Consider the following 11141-nt stretch of genomic DNA (forward strand, 5'->3'; position numbering starts at 1 on the left):
TGGTATCAACTTCAAATGCTTGGTTTTGTATGAATGATATAAGCAAGGGATCAGTACTTCTTTTCTTTTTTCCTTTTTCTTTCTTGATATGAGAGGGAAGCAAGATTCAAGTACTTTTCTTGAAGGATAAGAGGAGATCAATTCCTCCATATGATAATGACATTCTTTGGAATGATTCTTAAAGAGAAAAGGTGAAAGCTGAAGATTGGTTTATTCTTGTTGTTGCATGTTGCAAGTATCCATTGGGTTTTTACTTTAAGTAACTTGCATTCTTTCATGAAGCAAGGAATCACTCTCTCTCCCTATATAACATGAATGGGAACTGAAGCATGAAGCATCATTCACTCATTACCTAAACCTTCTATCCCCAAGAGTTCTCAGATTTCTTTCTCTCTCTTTCTCTCTCTCTCTCAATTGACTAATATTCATCAATCCCATTGCTAGTCACTTGATAATTTCCAATCATGCTCGAGGCTCTTTTTTCTAGTGTTCTCCAGAAATTGGCTACCATTGTTGAAAAAGAGATAGAGCAAGAGGTACGACTGGTTGTGGGTGTGAGAAAGGAGGCCGAGAAACTCTTGCTTACTTTTACCACAATCCAATCTGTTCTCAAAGATGCTGAAAAAAGGCAATTCATGGAAGAGCCTGTAAAGAAATGGTTACAGGAGTTGAAAGGTGTAGGCTATGACATCGATGATCTTCTTGATGAGTGGAGCACTGTAATTTTCAAATCACAACTAGTGCAATGTAGATCAAGAGTTAATGATGACGCTTATTGCACCAGCTCGAGTAATACTTCTAAGAAGGTATGCTCTAACAACTGGTTTTCTCCTCCTTCCTGTTGCTTTTCTTTGAAGCAAGTTGGTTTGCACCATGACATTGGTCTTAAGATAAAGGAGATAAATGAAAGGGTAGATGAGATTGCAAGTTCGCAAAAGAAGTTTGATTTTGTTCCTGAAATTGTAACTAGTAGAAGTCCAGAAATACTTCAAAAAGAGTCCAAAAGGAAACTAGAAACTAGTGCATTCACTGATGCATCAAAGGTGTTTGGTCGAGACAAGGATAAAGAAAACATTATATGCAAGTTGCTAGGAGAGGGTAGTAGCAATCAACAACAACTAGTAGTTTCTACCGAAACAATTCCAGTCATAGCCATTGTGGGGATGGGTGGACTGGGTAAAACCACACTTGCCCAACTTGTCTTCAATGATGACAAGGTGAAGAAACATTTTGAAGAGAGAATGTGGGTACATGTGGGATCCCAATCCTTTGATAAAATGAAAGTTGCTACCGATATTATTAAACAAATTGGTGGTAATCGAGACTCCATCCACCAAAGTGGGGATGATAATAATAATACATGGCATTACATTCATGATAAACTAAATAAGTCTGTTGATGCAAGGCATTTCCTCCTTGTTCTGGATGACGTTTGGAATGAGGATTCAATGGAATGGGAACCATTGAGGGGATCCCTCAAACTCGGTTCTCAAGAAAGTAGAATCATTGTAACTACACGCAACTCTGAGGTTGCAAAAATGATGGGTGCATATGTCCATAGGTTGGATTTTTTGTCTGAGAAAGATTGTTGGTCATTATTAAGCCATTATGCGTTTGCTGGAAGGGAAGAAGAAGAGTGTAAGAGGTTGGAAAAAATTGGCATGGAACTTGCAAAGAAATGTATGGGATTGCCACTTTCTGCAAGGACTCTTGGAGGTCTTTTGCATTCTAAAACATCTAGGCAAGATTGGCAAAATGTGCTTGACAGTGATCTATGGAGAGTTTTATCTAGTGGTGATAAACGAATTTTGCCTTCCCTAATAATAAGCTATAATGATTTCCCCTCTCATTTGAAACAATGCTTTGCGTATTGTTCAGTCCTTCCTAGAGGTTATTCAACATCCAAATCCGTCATAATCCATCATTGGATGGCACAAAGCTTTCTTGGTGACCATAGAGGACAAAGCTCAAATGATTTTTTTAAAGTGGGTGAAGAATATTTCAATCATTTGGTTGTGCGTTCATTTTTTCAAAAAAGCGATAAAATTGGCTCGTTTGAATTTTACAAGATGCATGACCTTGTATATGATTTTGCAAAATCCTTGGAAGAGAATGCATGCTTTAGTTTGACAATTAGGGCGGATACTAGTAATACTGATCATGAGGAACTCAATGTTAGTAGAGCCCGTCATTTATCTCTACAAGTAGAAGGGATAGACACAATTCCTTCTTTCGTTTGCAAGGGAAAGAGCCTACGTACTTTTAAAGTCTATGGATGGATTTCCAAAATTTCCTCCAAGTTGTTTTGTCACCTAACATGCTTGAGGATCCTAGATCTGTCTGGTACTTGCCTTGAAGAGCTTCCAAATGAAATAGAAAAGCTGATACATCTAAGGTTTCTTGACTTGTCCATGGCAAGATTTGAAGAGTTACCTAAATCAAGAACTAATCTATATAATTTGCAAACATTATGGCTTCGCAATTGCTTAAATCTTCGTAAACTACCCGAAGGGATTGGGGGAATGATCAATTTGGTAGATGTTGAGCTGACAGAATGTCGGAAATTAAGTTATCTACCAGAAGGAATTGGGAAATTAATCAAACTACGCAGATTATCAGACTTCATTCTGGGTGGTGGGGTAGAAAGGGGAGGATGTTTTGGACGAAAAAAGAAACAAAGGGGGGGGATGTAAGATTGAAGAACTTAAAGATCTCAACTTTCTCCACGATACTCTTAGGATAATAGGTCCAGGGAAGAGTGGGATATGGTAGTGATGTTGAGACAACTGGTGCTTGAAGAATAAGCAACACCTTCGTGCTCTGTATTTCTATTTTGATCAATTTACCGGTTTCTCACGAGTTGACGAGGACGTCGTTGATGAAGAAGGAGAAGGAGAAGAAATAATCCGAGGAGGAGGAGGAGAAAGTAAAACTGTAGAATTAACAAGAGAAGAAGAGGGAAAAGATATGTTGTTGTGGAGGAGGAAGATGGAGGATGTGTTGGAAGGTCTCAAACCGCATCCAAACATTGAGAAACTATCAATTATGGACTACCTTGGTGTTGTGTTCCCCAATTGGATAGCTAGTCCTACAGATTGCAATTTCTCCTATATGGTGTTCTTGGAACTCCGTAATTGCAGAAAATGGAAGCAATTGCCCTTGACTCTATGGAAATTGCCATCTCTTGAAACCCTCGTCATATCTGGAATGGATGAGGTGAAATTCATGGGCATCGAGTTTTTTGGAATCGAGGATGATGATGGTGTTATGACAAGTGATGCTAGGGTTAACATAATTGCGTTTCCAAAGTTGAAAGTGTTTATGTTGGGTGACATGCCGAATTTGGAAGAGTGGGATGTGAGGGTGCAGCAAGCCAAAGACGGAACAACATTATGGTTCAGCTTTATGCCATGTCTGCAGTATCTTCATCTAAATACTCTGCGCAAGTTGAGGTCAATTCCCCAACACTTTACTACTCAGGCTATAACCTTGAGGAAATTGGTGATCTGGGATTGTCCAAACTTGACTTGGATGCCATCATCTCCATCGCTCTCCCATCTTCCTCCTCCTCCTCCTCCTCCTCGTCCTTCATGTATACATGTTGAGGAATTGATCTTGACCCTAAGGAAATTGGTGACCCGGGCTTGTCCAAACTTGACTTGGTGCTCTCATCTCCATCGCTCTCCCTGCTTCCAACTCCTCCTTCATTTTCACTTGTTGAGGAACTGATCTTGAAAAGACATGCGGGTTCACTTTCAAAGTCATTGTTACTAAACAACCACCACCAGATCTTGTTCCCAAAGCTTAAGTTACTGCGTGTGAGGATATCACCATACTCCTCCTTACCTCAAGGCTTAGGGCAGCTCACATCACTTGAGGTTCTTGATATCCGAACCTGTTCCCAGATCAAGTATATAATACCTGAGGGAGAGGAGGATGGAGTGTTGCAGCGTCTTCCCGCACTCCGAGAGTTGAACATCATAAGATGTCCTGCCTTGAGACAAAGTTGCCAAAAAGAAATCGGTGAGGATTGGAGCAAGATATCCCACATCCCAAACATCTTCATCGATGACCAGAAGATCAAGTAGTAATTGAGGAGGATGACAAATACCAAGACAACTGCTAGCGCATTCCACAGAAAACACTCGGGAATTGAAGGTAATTTTATTTCTAGTTGTGTCTCTGCATTTCTTCTCATTTCTGTTCATTTTTCTTGATATGTTGTTCAATTCTTTTGTTTGTTTTAGGTGTTTGAGGTTCAAGATGTATATTGGAGAATCTCTTCTCCAACTTAGCGAGATTTCAAGTTGATCAGGTCAGCCTATTTTAAAAAATTTAATCCTCAATTGATTTGCCTGCTTCTAATTAACAACTCTCATATGTGGTTTGTATATTTTTATATAGAGATGGATGTAGATGTTCTTTAATTGCCACGCCAACTATGTCATAATTATCATGGAGTTTCTACGTTCTTTAGATAATTAGATTGAGAGAGTTTTTCGATGATGACAGTTGATGTCAACAAGCTTCTCCATCGCAATTTCCCTTTCATATGTTTGTATACTGCTTTCCATCTCCATTGATTACTACTTTGTTTGTTGGGTTCTTTCTTTATTTCTCTGGAATCGTTTTTCTGAACTATCGGTAGTTCTAATTAGGGATTTGAAGTTCAAGATGCCAGGGAATTCAATGCTACGTACCTAATGCTCACCCCTACTCTGATGGTTTTACTTTTCTGCTCATCTTTGTGCCAAATCTCAAATGCTAAACGATTTTGTGTAACTCAAAGTGAACTTGAGAGATATCTCTTTTGACCATTTTCAAAATTCCTTTGTGTTCTCGGTGTCTTGGTGAACTCATGAGCCAAGTAAGAGCATGCAATCTAATCATTATTATTGCATTCAATGATTCAGAGACTTATATTTCTAAGAAGCTCCTCCAATCTGCACCAAGTCCAGATCAATGTAAGATATTTCTGGTTAACCCCCTTTTCCCATTCTATTATTAAATGCTTAGATTCAACGTACTCTAGTTTCTAGGTCTTATTTCGTTTCTAACATTCTACAGCTTCTAGAATAAGAACCATTTCTCAGATTTATATCTCAACCAACTTTGATTCATTAAGGTGAGATTGATAATAAAGTCTAAAATGTGGACTGATTAAAGGATTTTGAGGTTTATCCTTTACAAGCAAAACTGGGAAGTGGTCAGGGAGGGCCTTTCATCCCTTGCACACCTTCCTCATCTTCATCGCAGTACTACTCGAAAATTGGTGGTGTCTGAGGAGATCAGATCTTCACTTTTAAAACCTTTCTCATCTTCATCAACGGCCACTATGGTCTGGGCATGGTAAAATCATCTTCCTGACCATTATTGTGAAACTGGCTATTACTTTGGTTTCATCATTCCCATTAATGGAAACGGATTACCAGCTCTATTGCATTGATAGTGCTTCGCATCAATGATCTTCGGCTACTCATTATGTTTAACCCCTTGATCTTTTTCCTTCAGAATGTTTGCTTTGGAGTCCACGGAATCGTGTTTCTTTGGGGTTCAATGGGTAGGGATATACTTGAGTTTTGTTGTGGCTGTGTAGAAATGCAGAGCTTTACTCTCAGAATATGGATTCCAAGAAGTGTATATCCACTTCTTTTTTTTTCATTTGCTCAATCACTCAAAAGATCTTCTGTTGTGATTTTTTTTCCTCACCTCATCGTTGTTAATTAATTCTTGAAGGAATTTGTAGATGAGCACACCTTCTATGCTGTAGTGATCTTGTGTCCAACATTATCTGACGAATTTGAGGATGCCAATATACGAGGTATGTGGATGCTGCCTTTGGAACCTTTATTTCCCCATCCTTGTACGACCAGGAACTGTGAGATATCTTTGCTTGCCTCCATTTCAGAGCATTAACCCTTTTCCTATGACCTTCTCCACAAAAGCTCTTTTTACACCACTGATTATAAATAGGTTAGTCAGTCCTCAACTTCTCCACAGGTATTTCCTTTGTTTTCGACCGAATTTACACACACCTAACTTAAGGCTAAGAGGATAGACTGAGCTGAAAAGAATGCTTGATTCCAGTGGTATGTGTTACCAGTAGCTGAGCATTAGATTTTGCCACTTGTATGAGTCTTGTGTGATTCATGTGTTAATCATATTACAGAAAGTTTGAGGAGGTCAAAAAGAAATGTCCCTGCATCCCCGCATGCACAATGCCAATACCAGAAGATGTGTTTCCTTTACTTTCTGATCAGAGAGGGCTCCCATCGAAGTTTGGAAGGATGAATGATCACTCATTCTCCTACACAGACAGAAAATGAAGCAGGGCCAAGTGCAGGAGTTTCTATGATATACTTAATACTAGAATACTCTGGCACTTGTACAGAGAAGTGATAATTCACTTCCCCCATGTGATTTACCTTTGAGATCTGACATTGGATCTAGAAAGTATCTTCATGCCCAACAAAACCAGGGGGGTCGTCGAAGTTTTCTGCCAGTATTCAGGGTTCTTGAGTCCACTGTAGAGCATTAATGGTAACTGCACAAAAAAATAGATATTGGCTTCAAATGAGGATGGTGAAACCTCTACTATATTTCCCAACTAATGCCAGTGATTGAGTCCATCAGTTTATAGTTATTTTGAGAGCGTCTAATCTGGAACTGATGTTACTGCACCAAACATTGTATTTGAACTTCTGTTGAAACTATGGTCCTGTTTTTTTTTTTTTAATATTTCTTAGGAATTAGTAGCTGTCTTATTTTGATTGGTTTGTCTAGTGGCATTTTGGATGGTTGATTAGGTAATTTTGCTTCCACTTGTGTCTCTACATTTCTTCCCATTTCTACTGTTTTCCTGATTTGTTGTTTAATTCTTCTGTTTTCTCTTTTTAGGTCTTTGAGGTTTAACTGTTAAAGATACTAGAAAATCTGGCTACTTAGGGATATTCAAGTAGATCAGGTCAGCCTGTTTTGAAAGTAATAGCTTTCTTCTTTATTTTGAGTTTTTTATTTGCCAGCTCTTCTTATTTGCAGTCTGTATGTTATAATGTAGAAATGTAGATAGTCTGATAGGCACACCAACTATGTTCCAATGTTCTTAAGAGTTTCTATGTTCTTGAGCTCGAGAGAGTTTTTTGCTTGCCTCTGAATCTGGTGGACCCACCATGGACAAGGTAATGATGATGACAGCTAATGACAAGAGCTTCACCATTGCAATTTTCATTACGTATATTGCTTCCCATCTCCATTGATTACTTTGTTTTTTGGGTTCTTTCTTTATTTCTCTCAATTCTTTTCTGAACTATTGGTTGTTTTAATTAGGGATTTGAAATTCAAGATGCAAGGTAATCCAACACTTGATACCTAATGCTCACCCTATGTCCTAAGGTTTTGGCTGTTTCACATATGAGAAACTATCATTCGAATACTTTCTTCCTGCCATTCTGATGGTTTACTTTTCTGCACATCATGATTTTCTGCAACTCAAAGGTGAACTTGAGCATAATAGCTTTGAGAACAATCCCGTTTGCCAAAATCCTGAATTTCTCTATTTTCCATGTGCCATGGTGAACTCATGAGGCATAGAAAAGCATGCAATCTAAAATTCAGGCTAAAGGTTATAAGGGTATGGAATCGATATTATTGCTGCTTATCTATTGAATTTGCTATTTTCATAAACAATTTATCCACTTGTGCTCTTCCCCTCCTTTGGTTACAGGTCAAATGCCAGAAACACTTTATTATTGCATTTAAATGATTCAGAGAAATTGAGATTTATGGACTGCAGATATCGTTGCTATGCATTCTAAGAAGCTCCTCCAATTTTCACCAAGCCTAGATCAATGTAAGATATTTCTGGTTAACCCCCTTTCACATTATATTCTCCAAAATGCTTAGATTTAACGTACTCTGGTTTCTGGTCTTATTCACTTCTAGCATTCTGTTCTACATTTGGTGTTGTAGAACCATTTCTGGACATTCAGATTTACATCTTAACCAACTTTTATTCATGAAGTTGAGATTGATATAAAGTTTGAAATGTGAATTTTCATTCATCAGGCTGATAAATGTCGAATGAATTTAATGATAAGACCCTAAATACACTGAGTAAAGGACTATGCAGTTTCTAAGAGTACATGGTCCAAAATTACTTACCTAAGGTCTCTGGCAGAATTTCAAACCCCAGTTTCTTTACTATTCTTTTCTTAATCATATTAAGCTGCTTATATTTGTTACAATTATGGTATGATAATCCTTTAGTTTCTTAGATGAGAAACCATCTGTGGACTGCCAATATTTGTTGTATTCATAGTCGATTCCATGTAAGGTATAGATTCAGAGTTCATTATTCATAGTATAGCTACTGAATTCTGGGTGCTTAAATATGAGATTCATCAGCTATTCACTTCATTTATGTCCTTGACTCATCTGATACATTTTAGCAAGCCTTCCGAACTCTGATTTAATCCAATTCGTTTTTATCTATCAGGATTTGGTTACTTCCACAACCATTGACTGAGGTTTGGTTCTGGTCTTCTGTTTTAACACCTTCATCATCACCTGAATCTACATCTACAAAACTGAAAGTGGTTGGAAAGGCCTATTCATCCCTTGCACACCTTCCTTGTCTTCATCCACAGTAGAACTCAACAATATTGGAGGCCAAGGAGACCCGATTGCTACATATAACACCTTTCTCATCTTCATTAGTGGCGAAGATGGTCCAAGCATGGTAACACCATCTTCCAGACCTTTATCATGAAACTAGCTATTGCATTGGTATGATCATTCCCATTACTAGAAACAGATTTTTTCTCATCATCTATCGGCTCTGCTGCATTGGTAGTGCTTCCATCGATGACCAGCTTCTCATCATGTTTAACCTCTTGAATTTTTTCCTTCAATATGTTTGCTTTAGAGTCCAGGGAACCCTGTTTCTTTGGGGTTTAATGGGTGGGGATACACTTGGATGTGGATTGTAGGAAGTGTATACCAAAACTATCCACATTCTTTTATTCCATTTTGCTCAAACAAGGAAAAGTCTTCTATTGTGATTTTCCCCACCTCATCTCTGTTTAATTCTTGAAGAGATTGTAGCTGATCTCACCTTTCTATGCTGCAGTATTCTTGCTTTCAACATTAACAGAGGAATTTGAGGATGCTAGTATTTGATATACATGGATTCTGCCTTTGGAACCTTTATTTCCCCATTCTTGTACACCCTGAGATTAAGAGAGATCTTTGCTTGCCTCCATTACAGTGCGTCAATCTTTTCCTATTGACAGAAGCAGAGAACAAATGTCTAATGACCATACCTGTGAATTTTTCTATGCTGGTGTTGATGGGGTCTTGTCCAAGGATAATTCTCCAGAAGAGAGCTTTTTCCACATCAATTATAAATAGGCTGGCCAGCCCACAACTTCTCTGTAGGTATTTTCTTGTTTGTTGCCACAACTTTTGCACTTTTCACCTGAATTTTATTGCATACTACTTAAGGCTAAGAGGATATAATTAGCCAAAATTTATGCTTAATACCGATGGTATGTATTACTTCTATGGGTCTTATGTGTATTCATGTGTTAATCATAGAACAAAGGGCTTGAGGAGGTCAGAAGAATTGTCCCTGCTTCCCTAATCCCTGCTTATACAACTCCAATGCCAGAAGATGCGTGTCCTCTGCCTATTGATTAGCAAGGTCACCCATCGAAGTTTGGAAGAATGAGCAATCTCTTGTTCTCTTATTCAAAGACTTAGAAGGTTCTGGAGGAGTTATATATATGCACTTCCAAGCCTGATATCTGGTAGAGTTGTTCATGGAACATAAAATCATGTATGATATAGTAAGTACTGGGACTGATACCCATTAAGCCATGAAGTATGTGAAAGGAATCCAAGAGTTGTCTCTACTGTTATACATGGAAATATGATTGTGTACATGTATCTGAGGAAAAAAAATTCCTTGAATGTTTTCATTACTAGCAGAGAATAAGGTCTTGTATATGTATTTTTGGAGATCTTAGTGATAGAAAACTCATCAGTCTACGAATGGCATGGCTGTTATTCACAGGGCTCGCTGAGTTTGGATCAAACCTCTTAATTTATCATACATAATGTAAAACACTGTCCATCTTTTGAGTGTTGTTTTTGAAGAATTATATGTTCTTGTGAATGTGAATTTACAAAGTACTATATATTCATACATTTCACCTGTGAGATGGATAGCAACTGGTCTTCAAGATTCTTCTTTAATCCAATTCATCTCTCTTTGTTACTATTAGACTTCTGCTACAACCATCAAGTAGTATCCGGTACTGATCATCTTCATAACCATCTGAGTTTGCATTGGCAAAATTTCCAGGTGACTAGCTGTTACCTACCAAAATTGTACGAACCGGAAGTTGCTACTTGGACCAAGGCTAGAAGTCCACACTCGGGCCAGGACGGTCTAATAAAGACTTATCAGGAAATTGCACTTCTCGGGGAGGTTGTTCTTTGGGGGAATTAACCCAGGGGGTAGTACGGTACTTCTACTCATAGGAGACTTCCCGACGAAGACAAAGGATCTCTCAGACATCTTTTCCCGTGCTTAGTGTGTATAGAGGATCTCACATATCCCGCAGTGGATATGGAAGCATTTGATCAAAGTCAGAGTTTCCCTCGAGCCTAACGCTGCCTGCTCCTCTGACTGGGCGGCTATGGGACGTTGTCATGACAAACACTGACAACTCATCCAGTGACAAGACAACATGATGGTTTGTTGGTCAAGTCATCAAGCTTGTCACTCCTACCTCATGAACGGAGCCATCTCCACCCTCCACTCATCAAGATGATGATCTAAGGGCTGAGGACCATCTTCCGCGGTGGCAGGGGTAAGCCCGCTATTTATCTCCAAAGAGCGTATGGACAAGTAAGAAAATTTTGATACATCCCGGAGACGGGATGAATTCCTCCTTTTCACTCTCCAGGATGATCCTTTCCTGGAGTAACTCCAACTTCTATTATCTGGGCTAACTTGATCTTCGGAGGTGGTTGACCGTCCTTTGAGGCGGCCCGCTCTCATTTATGGTTTGGTTTCAAGATGGCTGGATGGTTCAAAGGCGAACTGGGATCAACACAAGCTGAGTGGGCTAAGATCA

The 11141-nt window shown here is 38.8% G+C and overlaps 1 pseudogene across 1 annotated transcript; it reads left to right on the plus strand.

The window, feature by feature from the left end:
* Positions 1–353: 353 nt before the first annotated feature.
* LOC149015678 (putative disease resistance protein RGA3) lies at positions 354–10355 on the plus strand (annotated as a pseudogene). Its single transcript, XR_016173429.1, has 9 exons — positions 354–2634; positions 2681–3562; positions 3706–4158; positions 4248–4315; positions 4914–6964; positions 7058–7630; positions 7724–7849; positions 8495–8737; positions 9128–10355. The product of XR_016173429.1 is annotated as a putative disease resistance protein RGA3 (transcript).
* Positions 10356–11141: the final 786 nt, after the last annotated feature.

Source organism: Hakea prostrata, chromosome 5 (assembly GCF_041222555.1).
Source record: "Hakea prostrata isolate BN-2017 chromosome 5, UWA_Hpros_2, whole genome shotgun sequence".
Classification (NCBI taxonomy): domain Eukaryota; kingdom Viridiplantae; phylum Streptophyta; class Magnoliopsida; order Proteales; family Proteaceae; genus Hakea; species Hakea prostrata.